At 39.0% G+C, this 20,378-nt stretch overlaps 1 protein-coding gene across 2 annotated transcripts in view; it reads right to left on the reverse strand.

Moving 5' to 3' along the window:
• Positions 1-20,378, reverse strand: part of Peak1 (pseudopodium enriched atypical kinase 1) — a 219,129-nt gene that overhangs the window by 156,900 nt on the left and 41,851 nt on the right. For both annotated transcript variants that reach the window (XM_021173067.3, XM_085844652.1), the window contains exon 2: positions 17,839-17,902. The gene's annotated coding sequence lies outside the window, so the exon portion shown is untranslated. The remainder of the gene's footprint in view (positions 1-17,838; positions 17,903-20,378) is intronic.

A 20,378-nucleotide genomic window follows, 5' to 3' on the forward strand; every position in this document is an offset into this window, starting at 1 on the left:
ACATCAGGCCTCTCTGTACCAAGTCACAGATGCATCGAGCCAGAGCAGAACAAAGTGCCTACTACTGCTGGCTGTGTCACTGTGACTGATGATCTGTACAGCTTTTTGTTGGTTTTGTTTCTTTCTTCATTTGCTAACGAAGCTGTTTCCAATGAAAACTGTCGTTAAAGGTCAACAAAAAAAGCAGGGCCAATATAAGATTTTATTAAGAATACAAAGGACCTTTTTCTAACAAAATAGACACCACCACCTCCACCCATTTTAAAAGATTGATTTATGTTTATTTGTGTGCGTTTAGTGTGTCTGTGTGCGTATGCAACAAATGTGATACAACTTGTGTACAGGTATACATGAAGGCCACTTTCATGAAAGTGTCATGAAAGGCCTGGAGCTAGAGCTACAGACAATTGTGAGCCATCTGACATGGGTGCTAGAAAATGACATCGTGTTCCCTGAAAGAGCATCATGTGCTCTAGCCCTCTTGGCCCCACAGAATATGTTTCCATGCTTTCTAGAATATACATATTTTCCCTTGCCACTGAAATTGTTAATACATAAATTTAACATAAAAAAGAGCTCATAAAAGATACTGATTGGCAGACTGGCCCTCTGTCATTACCCAAGCACTTGGCTTCATAATTTTAGTTTCCTCTTTGTTTGCCCTTGGTATCACTGCTCCCAAGAAAACTCTTGAGTCTCTATGCACACCCTTGGGTCACTGCTAGCAAGAGAAATCAATTGGAACAGAATTCAACAATAAAATCCATGGCTATTACCAGCACAGTGCAATTATTTTATATATAGTTCTTTTTAGTACTGGCCTCTTAAAGAATAAAATGCACAGCCTCATACATTTCAAATCCCCGGTGTTGAGCATGAGGCTTGCATGTAGTTGGCCCCTAGAGAAATGGTCACAAAAACGTTTAATAACCACTACAAAATCATCTAGAGGAACAATTCCACTGTTTACTACAATTTTATTTCCCAGGGTTTTTTGGGGGGGTGGGAGGAGGTAGAACGAAATAGACTATCAACACCAACAACTGATGGTCTGTCTGTGCAGTTCACTGGTTTTCATAGCTGGGAGTTAAACCACCTCATTTAGAAGCTGGTTGAGCCTCTTATTTCTCTGTACCAAATTTTAAAGCTTAAAAAGTAGACAATGATATCCTTGGGGGCAGGAATCAAATCTTATTCATCTCCATGCTTCTAGCATCTACTTATGGAATATGAGTGCAATAAATTTTTTTTCAATAAATGCATTATCAAATTGATCCACAGTGTATTTTTCATACTGTTTTTCACAGTGGCTAAAAATAATTTCTAATACTGTATCCACAATCTCTGCAGAAAATCTCTGAAATATGTGTCTGCTAGTGTCTGTAAGACAATTTGGCGCAGGGCAATGATGTATCAAATTGAATTCAATTCCCGCATCCCATACATAGTAAAATCTGAAGACAACACGAAGCAGGCAAAGCCAGTTACAACCGTTCTCTGGGGACACTTTTCTTAGTGTGGCCAGAGCTCGCAGGTAGAGCTGAACAGGCAAGCGCTTTTCTACAGAGGAGACAGGCCAGAAGCAGTACCTCTCCTCCTAACGTTTGCACTTTCTTGGCAAGCTAAAATCCCCAGGGAGAAATGCTATCTTTCAATTTTAGCACTAATGATAAGATGAAGTTTCTAAGAGTTTTTATATACTTTCCCTCAATAATACACAAATCAATCTCAACTTATAAGATGAATGATCATTTTTTCCAACTGGAATCTCATAATCCAACTCTATCATACCCATTGCTTTTTTTATACCTCTCTCCATCATGCTAAGTTTGATACAATGTATTCATCCTGAAACATGCTCAACTTAAATTTTACTTATGCTATATGGAGATAAATTAGTTTTGAAGAATGGAGTAAGATGGAGCAGAATATGAGGTCCTTCTGTACAAACAATAGAACAACCACCACCGTTAGTAGCATGAAGCCTAACGCTATGTAACTTCCATTTGTTTGGTAAATGTTCTAAACTGGAAGAGAAAGCTGATCTCAAAGTACTCCCTAAAACTACAGGTAATACAGTTAGATCTCTCCACTCCTAAGTCATTTCAGCCTGCTGTCCTGACGTGCTTAACCTCCCCAGGCGCTTCCCTCACGCCACCGTAGATTTTACAGAGTGACATAACAAATTCCAAGGTGACGAGTCTATGAGCTTAGTTGAGGAGACTCAAGGACAAACATTCCAATTACTCTCTCAGGTTGACAAGCCGAGCGAGAAACCTTGGACCCTGCTAATCTTACAACAGCAGAGTAAACAAGCAGACTTGAAACCAGGACAAGTAAAGAACCCAAAATGTCTCCAAAAACTCCAGAAATTCCAGGAATCACTTCAAAAATGAGACTTACTTCCTAAAAATGAAAACTCAGTCTATATATCCTCCTGCTATAAACAAAGTGAAGGGATGAAAAGCTGCCCTGCAACCCCTCTTTGTTCAGCCTGCACTTCATCTGATGACAGAACTCTGAATGCAGGAGTGATTCCCTTCATCACAAAGCCTCTCTTTCAGATCAAGGTCCCACAGTCTTCGGAAGGACAAGTGTCTGTGATGTTGAAGAGAGCCCCAAAACTGACATTCAATTCCCTCAACACAGGCTGTATTCTTAATCCTATTCTATTTAGGAACTGATTTAACATATGAAATGCATAAAAAATTGCTGGTGACAAATGAACTCATACTATAGGCAGGCAGAACAAAGCCTGTTTCATAAACTGTATTTGGAAGGTTTCAGAAAGTGATCGTACTCTCAACTAAACATATTCAACAACAGAGCACATTCAGACGTACTTATGAAATATGCTACCTGAATATCATTGAAGTTGAAAGAAAACCTTTGGGTACTCAAAGAAAATCCAAACATTCTTAACGAGCCTCAGTGTTTTCCATGGTAATAAACCCAGATTTTAAAAACCAGAAAACAAAGCGTTAGGCTGAACTGCTCACTGCATTCCGAGTTCTAAGGCAGATCAGTTGTTAAGAGCGGGAGCTCATTTAGTCTGAAACCAGCTGCTGAAAGAACCTGACAATCATTTGAAGTTCCAATGCCAATAAGATAACTCAAACCTGATTTTAATACATTTTAATTATCTGTCTGAATTCCTTTATCAACTTATTTTCTATAAGTAAGGAGCAGACAATTATGAGGAAAACTAATTTTTATAATGTATATAAATATATGATACTAATACTCAGTATTAGTGGAACTTCATACAAAATATACTAAAGTACACCAACACCAAGATGAAATATTTTCATTTAACAGAAAAGCTGTAGAGGGATGTTGGATTGTTTTATGCAAACCCTGATAAGTAACATCCTACACCAAATGAAAAAAAAAATCTACACAAATGCTAGATTATTCTGTTGAAAAAAAAATAGCCATTTAACACTATTTAAGAAAAAGCAGTATTATAAAAACCCAAAGATAAAATGATTAAAGTGTTTTAAAAAGGTATTCACACTCATACTCTGAAGTCTGAAAATTGATAGGCATATTATGAAGAAAGAAACTCACCTTGGACACAGTAGCCCAAAACAGCAATAGTTCACATTGCCTTCAAGAATGCTCTGACATCACAAAAACAGCTCAGCTCCCTCGCAGCTGCTCCAGGACCACTAACTACTCTGTAGTCCCAATGGAGATGAGTCTAATCTGATAATGGAACGGTCATTCTCCAATAACAGGCTCGAGATCACTTTACATACACCACATGGACTTTAACCCACTGATTGGCCCATTAGTACATTCGAATGCTGAAAAAGCTTTCCCAATATGATCCCAACTTCTTTTTCAATGGGGGGGGGGGGGAAGCAAACATATTTCATGCTGACATGTCCAAAGCTGTTAGCCATACTGAACTGACACTGCAAGATTTCTGGTACAACTTTATACTTTACTATCAAGCAATATGATGAATTGGGGGGAGGGGGTGCTTGTTTGATTGTTTTTTGTGTTTTTTGTCATTATTATTGTGTTTTCTTTTTGGATGGATGGTTTTTTTGAGGGGACAGGGTTTTTTCTCTGTGTAGTCCTGAACTGTGTTGTGTCCTCGAACTCAAGAGATCCACCTATCTCTGCCTCCCAAGTTCTGGGATAAAGGCTACCACAGCCAGGCTCGATAAACATATTGTTAAAGTAGTTTAAAAAAAAAAAAGACATAATTGCATAGGAAATAATGAGAAAAGGAGAATTGGGGCAAGATGCATTTTTTAAAGGAGCTCACCTGGAGGTCTGGCCTCCTAGAGCTAACATCTTCATTGGCTACTCAAAGTGCTCTCTGTAAAACACCGTAAACTAAACCAAGTCAGCCAAGTACAAACTAAAATACAAATGAGAAACAGAACAAGCATGTGCTGTGCGGCCGGCCCAATGCTGGAGACGCAGCACGAAAGTCCAGAAGTAGATCATTCTACTGAGAAGACGACTAAGGCACTGACGCTTTTCAGCCTGAGATCCTTTGCTGTCTGCATGGTCCCAAAAACTGCTTTCTGGAGCTGAAGAAATGGCTCAGCAGTTAAGAGCACTAGCTGTTCTTTCAAAGGACCTGGTTTGATTCCCAGCACCAAGACCGTGGATCACGACAGTCCGTAACTCCAATTTCAAAAGATCCACTACACGCTCCTGGCCTCCCTAGGCACCAGTCACACATGTGGTACAAAGACACACAATGCAGGCAAAATACCCATTTATGGGGCTGGGGAGATGGTTCTCTCTGTAGTACCACACCCAGTGAGTGGCTAGTAATGAAGAAACGGATAAAGCGTAATTATTATAGACAGCTGGTCTGGGGATACAGGAGTTGTTTTCACTTAAATGTTCAAGAAAAACAACAAAAACATCCACTCAGCATCAGACAACTGCCAATTAGTCAAAGAAGGACAAATAAGTCAAACTTAAAAAGTATGTACTCATGGCGTGGAGCAGTGCAGTGTGTACAGAAAGAGAAAGACAACGAAGCAAACGGTAAGCCACACAACAGCCCATGCATCTTTAGATGCTCTTTAGAATCGAAAATGTAAAATGAGATATTGTTCTATTTCATAAAACAAATTACATTTCTTATTAATAGACAAAAGTATATCCAACAAGCCATGAAATGATGTTTCTGTTTATAAAACAACTGCCACTACAAATCTGTAATTCATCCGTAAATGATTTGGAAACAAAATGCAAAATAAACTTGGCCGGCACCATCTTCAAATACACCAGGAGAGGTTCACGTCAGAGCAAAGCACCACAACCCCCATTTGATTTCCCACTTGTTGAGTAGGCCAGAAGTCCAATTAGAGAGCTGCTGGTTACTGGCAGGGCACGCATGCCACTCGTGAACCCGGAAGGTTACTACTGTGCCATCCATGCTCATCGCTGTGATGCATGCACCATCACTGGGTAGAACTCTTGGTTGCTTTCCTCCTTTGGAAGCTGGCATGGCTCCTTCGTGTATCATGGAAACTACTCAGCGAAGAGGCTTTCAGGTGAGGGTTCAGGTCAGGAGCTTCTGGGCCCTGGATCTGAAGTGTATGGTGTCTTCAGCAATCGGGGCTTACCTTCTACCTCTCGGGGACAGCCAGGTGTGAAAGCAGAGGCTGTAATTTGCTGGTCTTTTAATGCGAATTTAGTTATAGAAAGATTGGAAACCACACTCACGCTATTTTCCCCAGCACTCTTTTCTACATTATTAGCACTATCTGTTATATAACTTATTACTTTTAATGACTTCATGCTTCTAGGTAATATTTCCAAATGTCTACTTTGTCAATGCAAAGGGACTTGCCAGCATGTTATACCTCCCACTCCAGTCATCACACTGTAAGAAAGAAACACTACACCTGATCTTATCCCTTCCTGGGAAATCTTTCACTAGGCTAGAAATGATGGTTGTGGGATCTCGAATATTCAGTTAATGCAGACCTTAATTTTAGAGAGTAAAATAGGAACGAGAACAGAGACACAAGGCTGGCTGCCATCAAACACTACACAGCAAGAGTCAACTTCACAGAGCGAACGGCTCTCCTAAAGAGCAGATGAGGCACAAGTCTTGTACCCACTTGTCTATAACCACAAACTTCCGGGACAGAGAGTCCGCTTCATTCATGTTTGCATTCCAAGAACCATAATGAGCACACAGCAAAACCTAGCCATTTACAGCTCCAGGGCTAAATGCTCCACATGGCTGGTGGGCAGGTCTTATTTGTCCAGTAGGGCTTGCCCTCATATTTCCTAACCACAAAGTGCCCTTTAGGAAATTTTACTAAGACCAAAGGCTTTTGTATTTTATCAGCCTCTTCTGGATGAAGGCTTCATCCTGACCTACTCTGTTTTTACCTTATTCATAACAATGAGGCATCTTACCCAAAATTAATACTCTCTTATCTCCACCTTCCTTGATATACTCCTACAGCTACTATCCGAGAACCGAGATCACAGGTACAAGTCTATGACACCAGGCTTACAAACACAAACTCTCCGTTCAATTTTGGCTGACTTTCATGAGAAATGGAGTTGTAGTCTAGAAATCCTTAAGCAGTGCTCAAAGGACTATAAACTATATGGTCATTCTAAAGAAAAACCAGGTAATTCTTAGTGAACTTAATAATGGACTTCCAAAAATTTTCCAATTTTATTTTTAAATATATATCTCTTTAAGAAAAAAAATGAAGTTTATTGCAGTATTGATAAAGTACAGTGAGGCATGATAAAGAGACCCCAGAGTCTGCCTGAAGTTTCGCCAGCTCAGAATAAAAAATGCCAACATAATTAACAAAATTTGCTTTTATGGCTATCTACAAAGAGACAATAATCCTTTTCTGCAGAGCCATTTCCAATAAGGATGTCAAAGCTGTAATGAACCACGGCTAAGGTCTAAGCACACATAACCTTGAGTACGGCCTTGCTCCTTTCCCAGCTGTAAATCTACAAGTTTCTGGAAATCTCACAAACAAGACTATAAACTCGATTACAATAAAAACATAGCTGACTTCCTTGTACAAAGTTGGTGACCTATTGTTCTGCCCCACCAGCCTGTAGCCCCTCCCAACCAATGTACCTCAGGAACCATCCTACAATCTCACTTACAGAAAGAGAAAAGGGAGAGGGTCCCTTAGGAACCCTTTGAAAGAGGTAATTTTAGAATCCACAAAATCATGCATATGAATATTGAAAAGCTCACACCCACACTTAGATGTGTTCTATTCTTCCCTAAACACCTTTCTTTTTACTAACTCTCATGCTTAAATCTACTTAAAGCTGTTCCTTAGTAACTCCAGTTCCGCTTCTCCAAGTTCTTCCTCAGTGTAGTCGAGAATTCAGCTCACCCAAGCAGAGGTCTCCGAGAGAACTCAGGCAGCTACAGGCAGCAGCATGAAGCAAGTTGTCTGTGTCCCCTGACCCCACCACTCCTGACACATAAAACAGAACACACAGGCAAGGGTCGTTTACGGAAACCAGAGCACATACATAGGAAACACTACCCGCTTTCCAGTGTTAAGCAAATATCCAAACACAGTAACTGGATTAGAATTGATGCTTAGGGGAGGAAAGCAAAGATAAGGGAATGAGTGACAAAAGGGATGACAAATGAAACTTAGGCAGCAGCAGTACATGGCAACCTAAAGCCTGAGGTACCCCAAAGTCCCAGGTACCCCTAAAATCTAAGAAACAAAAAGTAGAAGAAGTCTACTTAAACTAAACTAAGACAAGATAATAGAGTCATAAAGGCAGCAAGAAAATTTAATATTATATTTATTTTGAAAGGGATCAAAATGAGGTAACACTAAATGAAGAAATGTCACTGAAAGACAAGTAAAAAGAGTTAGTGAATAGCCATATTAATATCAAGAAGAATGATCACTGAAACTTATAATCAATAATGGAAACAGCGTGAAAAGTGAGAATGGGATTGCTTTTTATTTTTTGTTTTTTGTTTTTTAAGTAATCGATCCTGTTAGCATCATCCTGGCACCTCAAGATCCAAACCTAAAATATCAAATGAGAGTTAAATACAGTCTGGAATAGATTCTAGACCAATTCAATTTTTAATAATTTATCATTTTATGTCTATGTGTATTTCACTGCATGCACGTCTGTGCACCAAATGTATGCCTGGTCCCTGTGGATGCCAGAGAGCTTGTCAAGAGCCCTGGGAATTGGAGTTACAGTTTAAGCCACCACACGGGTGCTAGGAATTGAACCTGGATCCTCTGAAAAAGAAGTCAGTGCTCTTAAACACAGAGCGTCTCTCCAGCTCCCCAACTCAGTGAGTAGGTGGACAGGGCCTCCCTATGGAGCCCCTGGCTAGCAGGGAACTCTGAGTTGTGCCTCCTGAGTGCTAGAATTAGAGATGTATGCTACCATGTCTCCCCACACACTTATCTCAAATTTTAACTTCTGTACATTCTGCTTTTGTTGTGCTGTATGTACACATTCAAGTCTCCATCAATTTATCTTGAAAAAAAATAGGATGAAGAACAATCCAGGAAGACACCTGACTCCAACTTCTGCTCTCTCAACAGCTGAGGACATGGAAAAGAATTATTGTAACTTAAAAGTATACCACTTATAAAGAAATCTATAAAAAGTAGGCTCTCCGACAAGAGATATATGTGAGATTAGTCTTAAAAGGTGTAGCTACAGAACATCACATACTCACTAATATCAACCGTGAATGCAAAAATATTTATCCACATATACATGTACACAACTCCAAAAATTAAAATTATTGGTGGAACTAATTTAATAAGGACCCCTTTTTAAAAATCCTGTAATAGTTGGGCATGGAAGAGTACTCTTCAACCTCAGCACTCAGGAGGCAAGGGTAGGCGATCTGTCAGTCCCAGCCAGCCAGAGCTACATAATGAAACACTATCACAAAATTGAGAAGCAACTCAATTAATTAATGTGTAAAATTCCATAAAGAAAATGTAGATGCCAGTGAGATGGCTAAGTAGGTAAAGATCCTTGCTCCCAAATCTGGTAATGACCTGAGTTCATCCCTGGAACCCACAGTGCAAGGAAAGAACTGACTCCCAAGTTGTCCCCTGACTACAACATGTACACAGATGCATACACTGAATAGATGGATGCAAAAAGGACTTAATAAAAAATTTAGGTCATAAATAAGTCATAATAGATTCCAGAGAAAAACATAAAAAATTTATCTCTTAAGAAAATTGGCACTATGGGGTTGGACAGACAGTTCAGTGGTTAAGAGCACTGGCTGCTCTTCCAGAGGATCTGAGTTCAGTTCCCAGCAACCACATGGCAGCACACATGAGATAGTCAACACTGTTATAAAATAAGATTCGTGTTATCAACTGTAAACAGTATTCTGAACATATTTTAGATTCTTCATGCATTGTAGATATTGATTCTATGATTTGCAAACATTCCTCCTACTTTTTAGCATGCCGTTTTACTCTGTTGGTCAATTTATTTTAAATAAAGGTGTTTAATTTTAATGAAGTTTTTGGGATTATAAAATAACTGCCAAACTTGATGACATTAGGCTTTTCATCTGCAGTTTCTTCTAAAACTTTTCTGTTAGCTCTTACATCCTGGTCTTGAAACTGTGTTGGGTTATTTTTTATATACAATATAAGGCAAAGTTCAACTTCAATTTCCATATTCGGATGAATAGTTTTCTCAACATCATTTGTTGAAAACATGAACAAATAAACCTGACTTTCCCCAGGAAAGGTCTTGCTATACAAAAGCCACTTAACATATAAAAAGGTTAATTTCTGGCTTTTTGTTCTGGGTTTGTTCTATTCTATCGCTTCATACATTTGTCTTTATGCCAGTACCACACAATTTGGATTATTATAGCCTTGTTATAGTTAAAAAAAAAAAAAAACTTATTGTGCCTATGTATGTAACTGTGTGTGCATGCAGCCATGTATATGTGTGCCATGTGCATATATGGAAGTCAGAGGACAGACCACTCTTAGGAGTCTCTCCTTCCACTTTGTTGACACAGGGTCTCTCTTGTTTCTGCTACCCCGCATATTTCAGGCTGTCTGTCCTGTTAGCTTCCAGGCAAATCTATGTCCACCTCCCATCTCTCTACAGGAGAGGTGGGATTAGAGACATGTACCATAGCATCTAGCTTTTGAAAACGGGTTTTAAGGATGCCTTAGTTAGGGTCACTACTGCTGTGGTAAAACACCATGACCAAAGCAACATGGGGAGGAAAGGGTTTGTTTTCCTTGTGTTTCCACATCACTGATCATCATCAAAGGTAGTCTGGGCAGGAACCTGGAGGCAGGAGCTGATGCAGAGGCCATGGAGGAGTGTTGCTTCCTGGCCTGCTCCTCATGGTTTGCTCAGCTTGCTTTCTTATAGAACCCAGGACCACCAACTGAGGGTGACCTCACCCACAATGGGATGGACTATCCTCCATTAATCCCAATTAAGAAAATGCACTATGGTCTTGCCTACAGCCCAGCCTTCTGGAAGCCTTCTCTCAAGTGAGGCTCCCTTCTCTCTGATGGCTCTAGCTTGTACCAAGCTGACATAGAACTCGTCAGCACAGGGCACAGAACTCAGGTTTGCAGGCTTGCCGGGGAAGCACAGTACCCACTTAGGCATCCTGCTCACCCAGCTTTATGGTTTGAAATAACTGGAAAGTGTGAGACCTATCCTTAGTTGTTTTCGTGATATTATATTTCAGAATCCTTAAGATTCCATGCTCTTAAGATGAATTTTTGTTTCAGGAAAAAAGTTCACAGGGATTTTGATAGGTATTATACTGGTTCTATAAATTATTTTGTATAGTGTCAATGCCTTCAGAGCCATGAATAACTAATATGTCTCCATTACATAAACATAAGACATAAATGATGTCTTTAATTTGTTTTGACAGTACTTGGTGGTTTTCAGTATTTAAAGATTTTCACCTTGTTAGTAAAATTTACTAATTATTTTTATTTCTAAAATTGTTGTACTGCTAATGTATAGAAATATACATTATGGGCTAAAATGGTACCCAACAAACTGCTGAATTCATGAGTTCTAACCATTTTTTGCATAATCTTAGAATTTTCTACCTATAATAATGTTAAATCCTCACAAATAGATAATTTTACTTTTTCCTCTCTAGCTTGGATCAATTTTATTTACTTTTTATCATCCCTCTAGTTAGGATTCATAACACAGTGTCCTTGCTTTGCCCATGATATCAAAGGAAAAGCTTACAGCATAAGATTGGCTGTGAGTACTCCATAAATGGACTTTATTAGGTGAAATAATTTTCTATTTTTAGTGTGATGGTAACTTTTTATCATAAAAGAGTATTAAATTTTGACAAATTTTTTTGATTAACTAAGATGATTCTGTGACTCTGGTCATTCATTAGGAAACTAGACTGCTTCTTACCATGCATCTCACACAAAGGAAAAGTTATATAGTGCCCTCATTTTCCAGGGAGATCCTCTTAATTTAAAAAAAAAAAATTAAAGCAGAATTTAATGACATAAATTTGAGCTTCAAGAAAGGATTTTAAAAAGAGGATACTGAGTGGATATCAACTTTTAAAAGAAGCATATTTCAAAACTTGAGAATCATGTCAAGTAAAACTGATTAAAATGGATCAAAGCAAACCAGCATATTTGATATCACTGAGGTATGCCAGACCTGATATATTAGTGCTGTATTATTTATTTGAATACATTTTAAAAGCCTGAATGTATACACTGATAATGGCACACGTCATGATTGAGACATAATATTTTTAAGGAAACCAGGAAGGAGGCTGGGAAGATGGTTCAGTAGGAAAGAGAGCTTGCACTGCACACCTGAGAACCTGAGCTCAAATCCCAAGCACTCAGGCAAAAAGTTGGGCATAGCTATGTACACCTGTACACCTACCATATTAGGGAGCAAAGAAAGAAGGATCCAGAGAGCCTGCTAGTCAGCCAGCCCAACAAAAACTCAGTAAGACCTGTCTCAAGGTGATACAGTAAAAATGACAGAGGATGACACCAACATCCTGTTCTGGTCTCCACATGTGCTCATGGACACAAGCATATACACACTTACATGCATGCAACACACATACAGGAAGGGGAGAAAGAGGGGCAGGAAAGAGGGAGGACAGAAGAACTTTATTGAATGAAATAACACTGAGAAGCACGAAATGACACAGAAACCAAATGACTTTCATTCAGAAATGTCCTCTCTTTTCCATTAAGTTAACTTAAGAAACAGAAGCTCAAAGAATCGCAATTCTAATTTGTGCAGTTGTTGCTCTCCTTACCAATACTGATATGCTAAATCTAAGCTTTTGCCATAACAAAACTTTCAGTGGCATCTCCCATGAGAATACATGCTGCTGTCTTGCCTAGGAATGCAAGTTGGAGCAGCAGGAAACAGTTCTCCTTTGTTCTGGCGGTACATTTTAGCTTACTTCTAAACCTGGAATCATTTCTGTTCCACAGTTCCGAAGAAAGGTGTTTGTGGAAAGATAGTTTCATTTTGCTGAGCTGAGAGGGATAAGGCCTTGGGGTAAAGGCCAACTCAAGCAGGATGGAAGCAGATGGGAGCAGTCATTTCTCTTGCCTGTTCAGTGCTTTTTTGACTACACTGTACCAGCTCTGACACCACCCAGACAGCAGTGGACAGACTAAAGCCATCATTTCTCAAGCGTCTGAGAACTATAAGGTTTTCCCTTCCTCCAAAATAACTCTACTAGGGACAGAATAACAAACAACAGAGAAAAAAAAAGTCAAAGATACAGAAACATTAGTTGAAGAAAACATTAATAGATTTTACTTTCCTGGAAAGAAAGGGGTGAAGACACATAAAAATGAAAAGAAGGAAGAAAGCATCCACACATAACAAATAGAAAATGCACTCATTCTTTGGCTACTTAAAGATCAATTACTAGGTTCACTATTATGGTAAGTACTGCTGAGGTTGTTCTTATTTAATTCAAACCAGAGATCTATAAAATCATGTATGTTTAGATAATATAGAAACTAACATAAATGTTTAGATAATGTAGAAAAGTTTTCCCTGTTTAACATCTTTCCTAAATTATGAAGTAAACTGAAATATTTCTTTCAGACGAGCTTATCTCCAACTCAGGTTTCTCTTGCTTCAGCCCCCAGAGTGTTAGAACTACAAGATGAGCCATCTGCCTCAAATTTGGACATATTAAGAACACTATCCACCCCAGTTTCCTGATAGAATAGTGGTTTTCAACCTTCCTAATGCTGCAACCATTTAATGCATTTCCTCATCTTGTAGTGACAACCATCCATAAAATTATTTTCCTTGTAATTTTGTTGTAATTTTGATACAGTTATTAATCATAATGTAAGTATCTGATATGTAGGATATCTGATAAGTGACCCCTGTGAAAGATCATCTGAACACACATACACACACACACACACAAAGGGGTTGTGACCCACAGGTTGAGAACCACTGTGCTAGAGTATATATAATAAAGAGCTCTATGCCTTAAAAACAAACTATACCTATTACAAACATTAGCTTGGGGATTAATTAGAACAAGGTACAATGACATACATGTATGAATCGCCAGGGTACAACCTATTTATATTGTTATGCTGATTTTAAAACTTAATAAAAATTTAAAAACAAAGAACTAGCTCATCTTACTTGAAAGACATTTTTTTTACAGCACTAAGGGATTCCCAAATATACACTCTATGTTATATAATATTAACAAGACATTTTAATGGTGTTGTAATGTTAAAATTTCTAAGTTATGCTATCAAATGCATATATTTTTCTATAATACCATTTTGTTTAGACACTAACCATTACTGAGAACAAGCGGGGGGGGGGTGGGGGGCAGGAATGGAGATCAAAGCTTGCTTTAGCTAAGGTACAATAGGTCTTCACCTAAGCTATACATTTATAAAAATGAAAAATGACTGGCATCATACCTCTAGCATGTGGGTAGCTCGGTAATCTCCCTCACGTTTCCCTCATAGAAAAATGAGGCACCACCCCACCACCTCACTACACTCGTTGCAATTATTAAATGAAACAAAACAGGTGAAAATTAATGGAACCTTGGCTTACCATCTGACAACCATGTGCAACAGCAAGAGAAATGATGGTAAGCAGAAGATAAAAGGAAATATAATCCTACGGTCTAAGTTATAAGAACTGAACACAATGTTAACGGGGCTAGGCCAGCCACAAGATAAAAGGCTGGCAGAGAAGGAGCCAAGAGCTTGCTTCAGCTCTGAGTCTGGAGTCACGGTTATACAGCACTTTATCATGTACACACAAACTGGTCTTCCCAATAAGACTGACTCAGGAGGACAGGAAGTCACCAATGTCAGCTTGCCGGACTGGAATCATGACTAAAACCTATGACACATCCTCCTACCTCCTGAACCAGCGACTGAAAGCCTTTCTTACACATAACTGAGTACACAAAGAAATGTGCTTCAGCAAGCAGTTGTTTATTCAATCAATAATCGAGTCACATTCCAGGATACAGTCCCATGCTGTGTTTAGCAGAATCAATCAGCTTCTTGATACAAAAATGTTCATTATAAGTAAGAATAAATTACCAAGCTAAGTGGTGGTGGCACTTCCAGTACTCTGGAAGCAGAGGCAGGCAGATCTGGTCTACAGAGTGAGTTTCAGGACAGCCCAGGCAATACAGAAAACCCTGTCTTGAAAAAAAAAAATCACATACCCCCCCCCCCAAAAAAAGAATAATTTTCCAAAGACAAGTATTTTAAGAACATTTTCCAAACCAAAACTTTAATTAATAATAGCTTAGGACAGGGCAGACAATCATTTTTATTGTGTTTATTCACAGACTTCAATCTTATAGCTGGGAACTGAGTTTCTGGGTATTTTATCATAATCAAAAAGTTTACCGTTTCCAGCATTAATGGCTCTACTATTCATATACTTTGTTCCTTAATCAACTCTTTAAATTGCCCTTCCATTACTTCATACTCAGAGTTTAAGCTAATTCTTCTGCAAATAGGTCAATCAGTTCCTGTATTTAGTCAAGATGATTTACTTTCACACAACAATTATTTTATAAAAATGGCATTATTAGGCAGCTGGGAAATTGATTAAAAGAAAATCTGGAGGCCAGCCAATTGAATAGTACAGCACTTTAGTCACATTTTATCAGATGTGTCTAAATGTCACTAAGAAAACAGACGTCTGCTTGGTATTTGTGTGCAAAGTTGTACAGGTAGAAGAGTACCTACCTGCAAAAGCAAGGCTTGGTAGGAAGAAAAGGTGAGCAGAGGTCACAAGAGATGTTCCACAGGTGATGTGAGAGATTTGAATGTAATCTCCAAGAAAAGATGACACACTGAAAGGTTCTGGGTACAAGTATGAAAACCACGCCAGCTTAAGGAAGTCTTTCTGGACATACAACAAAAAGATAGACAGACTAAAAAGACTAAGAGCTCAGCACAATGAAGCCTGGCAGGCCTACTGAAAGATTCTCAGCCCACTACTTCCTTTGGATGACAGAAGTAGAACTTGGACTTTGATAGCCACATCTCTTCCTAAGTAGTGAGCAGTACTGAGCACCCAAAGGAAGCGCTACTGAGTCTCACTCCTAGAGACTACTCTCCACCCATAATGCCTGGAATCCCATAATGCCCTAGGTCCACTTACAAGACAGTATATGAACCACTAGGACTAAAGGGGAGATGAATGGCAGGTACTGAAGCATGGTAAGGGGCTGTGCAGACAGCCCTGACATTTGGCCACAGGATACTTGCTTTTCCCAAAAGATTGCACTATAGCCAGTAGGCAGCAGCATCTGAAGGGAACTGCAGGGGAGATGCCCCCCAGTGACCACACTCTGAAGCATAGCTGCATTCCTAGATCAGGTGCCATCATTCAGACGTCTCTGTGGTCCTCAGCTGAGGCCTTTCTTAGGCCCTTTGACATCCACTTCCTGGAAGCTGGGAAATATGAAAGACTTGGTTCCGAAGTCTCCCTCAGCCCATTTCTACTCTTGTCTCATTTATCTGTCCTTAGCCTGCCCTGGATCCATAAAACATCCTAAGGGCCACCCCCTATGTGCTGAGCTACCCACAGCAAGAGCTTATACTTTCATAGGTTCCGCCTCCTTTTTATCCTAATTCAGCCAAAAGGTTGGAGAATTTTATTTTAACTTTTTAAAAAGCTGACTACTCAGAAACTTTCACTAGCCCAGAGTCTAATACAAACAGTAGAATATCATTCTGTGACAAAAGGTAATGGGGGACTGACACATGCTACAACATGAATGAACCTCTGCACCTTACAGAATGTGCAAGGAACATCTAGAAAGGATCAGCAGCCAGCATGCACATCAGCAGCCGACAGGAATGACTATTGACTGTCATATACTACTTTACAAAGTATTAAAATATTTCAAAATTAGATTGTGGGAATGGTTGTACATCTCTGTAAATACAACAAAAAGTACTGAACTGCACACTTTAAGTGAGTCAGTTTTATAATGTGCAAATCATTTCTTGGTAAAGATGTGTTATGAACTAAACAATCATGCTTAGGGCACTAGTGTGTTGGAGGAAAATATGGAGAAAGACTAGATGTTCTCTGTGAAAGAGTCTAAATTATTACATAATCCAAAGACACTGAAGGATTCTGAAAATCAGACAGGCATGCTGGCATTTATACTTTAGGGAAAAAAATACCATGTTGACAATTACAAGAATGGTGTGGAGCAGCCAGACTTCAGGTAGAAAGACTAGACTGGAGATTTAATGGTCTACTTCAAAGTGTTTAAATGAAGGTGAAAAAATTTTTTTGGAGAACAGGTTTCATGCATTAATGTGTCTAGCCTCAAGCTCTCAAGGTAGGGGACCTTGAACTTCTGGTCCTCCTGTCTCCTCCTCCCAGGTGCTGGTATTACAGGCATGCACTGCCATGCCAGGTTAATGTTGTGTGGGAAGCAACCCAGGGCTTTGTGAGCATTTGGTAAGTACTCTCCCAGCTGAGCCTGCCATCTCCAGTCTGCCCCCAACAATTTTTTTAATAGAAAATTTGGAAATGAAGAGGACTAAAGCCAAGACAGGTAAGGAATCAGACAAGACTTTAGTTAGTATTATCTTTAGAGTAGAATATTATCTAGAAAAGCTTTCTGTAAAAGGGAAACAGTGTGTGGAAACCAACTAGCACACTAATGGGTACACTTTATTACATAAGGCCAATAGAGAGAATTACAGAAAGTAATCGAGTCTAAGGACTAGATTGTATGAAACCTTTTACTAACTGGCCTTTTAAATAGCCACTGTCTTAATCTGACTTAAGTAACAGAGGGTTTGTCTTTAAACATGTCAGATTAGGGTGTGACATTGCACAGTTTCAATTCTAGCACGACAGAAGAAGCAGGTGGATAGACCTGTGTGAATTCAAGCATATTGGCCTACAAAGGAAGTTCCTGATCAACCAGAGATATATAGTGAAACTGTCTATAAATCAATATATAAATATAAATTAAAAAATTAAAACCATCAGATTATAATGCCAAATTTTTCCTTAAGTGTATCAGATCAGTAACATATGTGTAACTCCATTTTCAAGTAGAGAAAAGCAATGAAAATATACTCCAAAGTATCTTAGCAATGGAATCAGTTTATTTCCCAAACTAGCCCACAAACTGTAAGCATTCAGACTGCTTCATAGAATTACAAAAAAGCTTTGCTTTCTATTGAAACACTTAAGAAAATATATCATCGTCTTTAATTTTCAGAAACAACTCATTCTTATTATAAACTACATATAAAGTGCCAGGTACATTCATAAATATCTCACCTTAGGTTTTCTAGGCAAGCTACCAAGAAACATCTAGAGCATAAGTCCTGGGTTGGACAGACACCTAGAATGAAGAGGGAAAAAAAAAAGACATGGTCAATAAAACTAAGTCTGAGCTGGCATCTTACTTCCTCACATCAGGAAACTTTAACTTTAACTCCCAAACTCTTTTGTGATCACAATGTTCTTTAGACGACTGGACCAATTCCAAAATTCAGAGCTCCTGAGTCTGGTGAGATGAGTCAGAGCTTGTGCTGGCTAATTTTTTATCCACTTGACACAATCCATAGTCATTTGGGAAGAGGGAACTTCTGATTGAGAAAATGCCCCACCAGACTGGTCTGTGGGCAAGCGTGTGGTACATTTTCATCATTGATAATTGATGTGAGAGGGCCCAGCTGAGTGTGAGTGGTATGATCCTGGAGCTAGAAGAAAGCAGGCTTGAGCAAGTTATGGGAAGTTAGTGCTCTAGCCCCTGCCTCCAGGTTCCTGTCCTAGATTTTCTCAGTGATAGATTTATAAAATATAAGCTTAAAAGCTATAAAGATCCTCTCTCAAAATAACACAAGAAAGAAATGTCAGACTTTCTATTGCCTTTGATGATTTAATGCTATGTTTTGGTTGTTCTGTGCTGGGAGTTGAAAAGAGGGCCTCGCACATGCTAAAGTCAGCATTCTACCTCTGAGCTACATTCCCTACCTTGTTTATTTGATGTTAATGATAATCCTCCACATTAAGGCTGTGTGAGTGCACATGCGTGTGGCATGCTGGTATGGTTTAAGAAGTATGTTGTATGCCCTTACCAGCACTCTGCTCTCTTCCCTTAAGAGAGGGTCTCTCACAGAACTTGAGAGCTACCAGCTACCAGTGAGCTTCTGGGATGCATCTGGTTTTGCCTGCATGCTAGGGTTACAGGTATGTTTGTGGCCATGACCTCCTCTTTTATGTGGATGCCAGGGATCTAAACTCGGTTTTTTGTGTTAGTGCAGCAAGTGTTGTGTTTAAGTATTTCTAATGCTATGATAAAACTGTATTAGCTCAATCCTCAAAAGTCAAGTCAGCAATTGCCTCTGTCCTAACACTACTGTGGCCATCGTCTCCACAAAAACAAACAAGCAACCAACCAAACAACAGAAACAATCTGAAAACTCTGAAGTGCAAAAGTAAGCCAATAGCATATTATTTATAAAATTTAAATTAAAAAGAACATTAAAAGTCCTATAAATATGAAACACAATTCTATTGTATACTGGCAAAAAAAAAAAAAAATCAAACTAAAATGAGCTAGCATCATCTTTTGTCAATGAAGTTAGAGTTGTTTTTAAAATGTTGGCCATTTATGTAGCTCCAGACCATCTTAAGCATCAAGGCAAGATGACTTGATGGCTCAAGATACATGCTGCCAAGCTAGGTTCACCCCTGGGATCTCAACAGAGGAAATAGAGACCTGACTCCCATAAGTTGTCCTTGACTACACACATTCACAATGGCATGCTTGAGCTCCCTCTATAAATAAATTCATGTAAAACAAACAAACAAACAAACAACCCTTTTTAGCTCACAGTAAGCCTGCACTTTAAGACCTTCTTTCAAGTTCAGTATGTCTATGTTACCACTAAATGGTACAGACGTGAGGCATCTCTAGGTATAAACTTAAGCCATGACACAACTAGAAGAGCAACACATTTCCACAGAGATTACAGGAGCAACTGACAGTGTACATGAAATCTGTGGGGATGATGGTTACCCGAAGAACTCAAAAAAAGAAAAAAAAAAGTAGGCTCTCCTGTTGATATAAATAGCAGATACAAAAATAAATAAATAAATAAATAAATAAATAAATAAATATGTTGTAATAAGCCACAGAGATTTGGGGGAATTGCCTGTTACTCTAACATAATATAGGCTATTCTGATTGCTATGAAATTAAATAATGTAATATACTATAATATATATTAGAACAATACATATTATGGCTATCTTTGTGTACTGTTCTTGATCATGTAAAATATTAAAAATCTTTCTGGAAAGCAATTTATAACAGTCAACAGAAACCTTAAAAAGTTCCAATCCTGGGGTTAGGAAGCTAGCGTGGGTTCTTAGCCACTAACTCTGCGCTTGCTCTGCAGGCATGAGGCCCCAAGCTAGAATCCCCAGCACCCACACAAGGCTGACATGGCTCCATGTGTCCATGGCCCCGGCATATAGGGGCAGAAACAGGCAAATTCAGAGCTCACTGCCTCAGGGTAAGGTGGGGGGGGGGGGACACCCAATCTCCTGCTCAGGCCTTCCCTGGCACATACACCTGCATACTCATATGCATTCGCTATATATACAGACAACGAACACTCAAAATTCAACCCTTTAAACCAATGACTTCTCTTCCAGCTTTTCTTCTAAATAAGCAGTAGGGTAGGAGGTGGGGAAAGGGATGGGTAAGGAGAATTAATCAATATTGAGGATGTATAAAAAAAAATCCTATGGTGACCTACCACTTCATAAGCTAATTTAAAAATATAATTAAAAAGAAAATGGAAGTA

Source organism: Mus caroli, unplaced genomic scaffold (assembly GCF_978045245.1).
Source record: "Mus caroli unplaced genomic scaffold, Mus_caroli_1 scaffold_11, whole genome shotgun sequence".
In the NCBI taxonomy this organism is placed as follows: domain Eukaryota; kingdom Metazoa; phylum Chordata; class Mammalia; order Rodentia; family Muridae; genus Mus; species Mus caroli.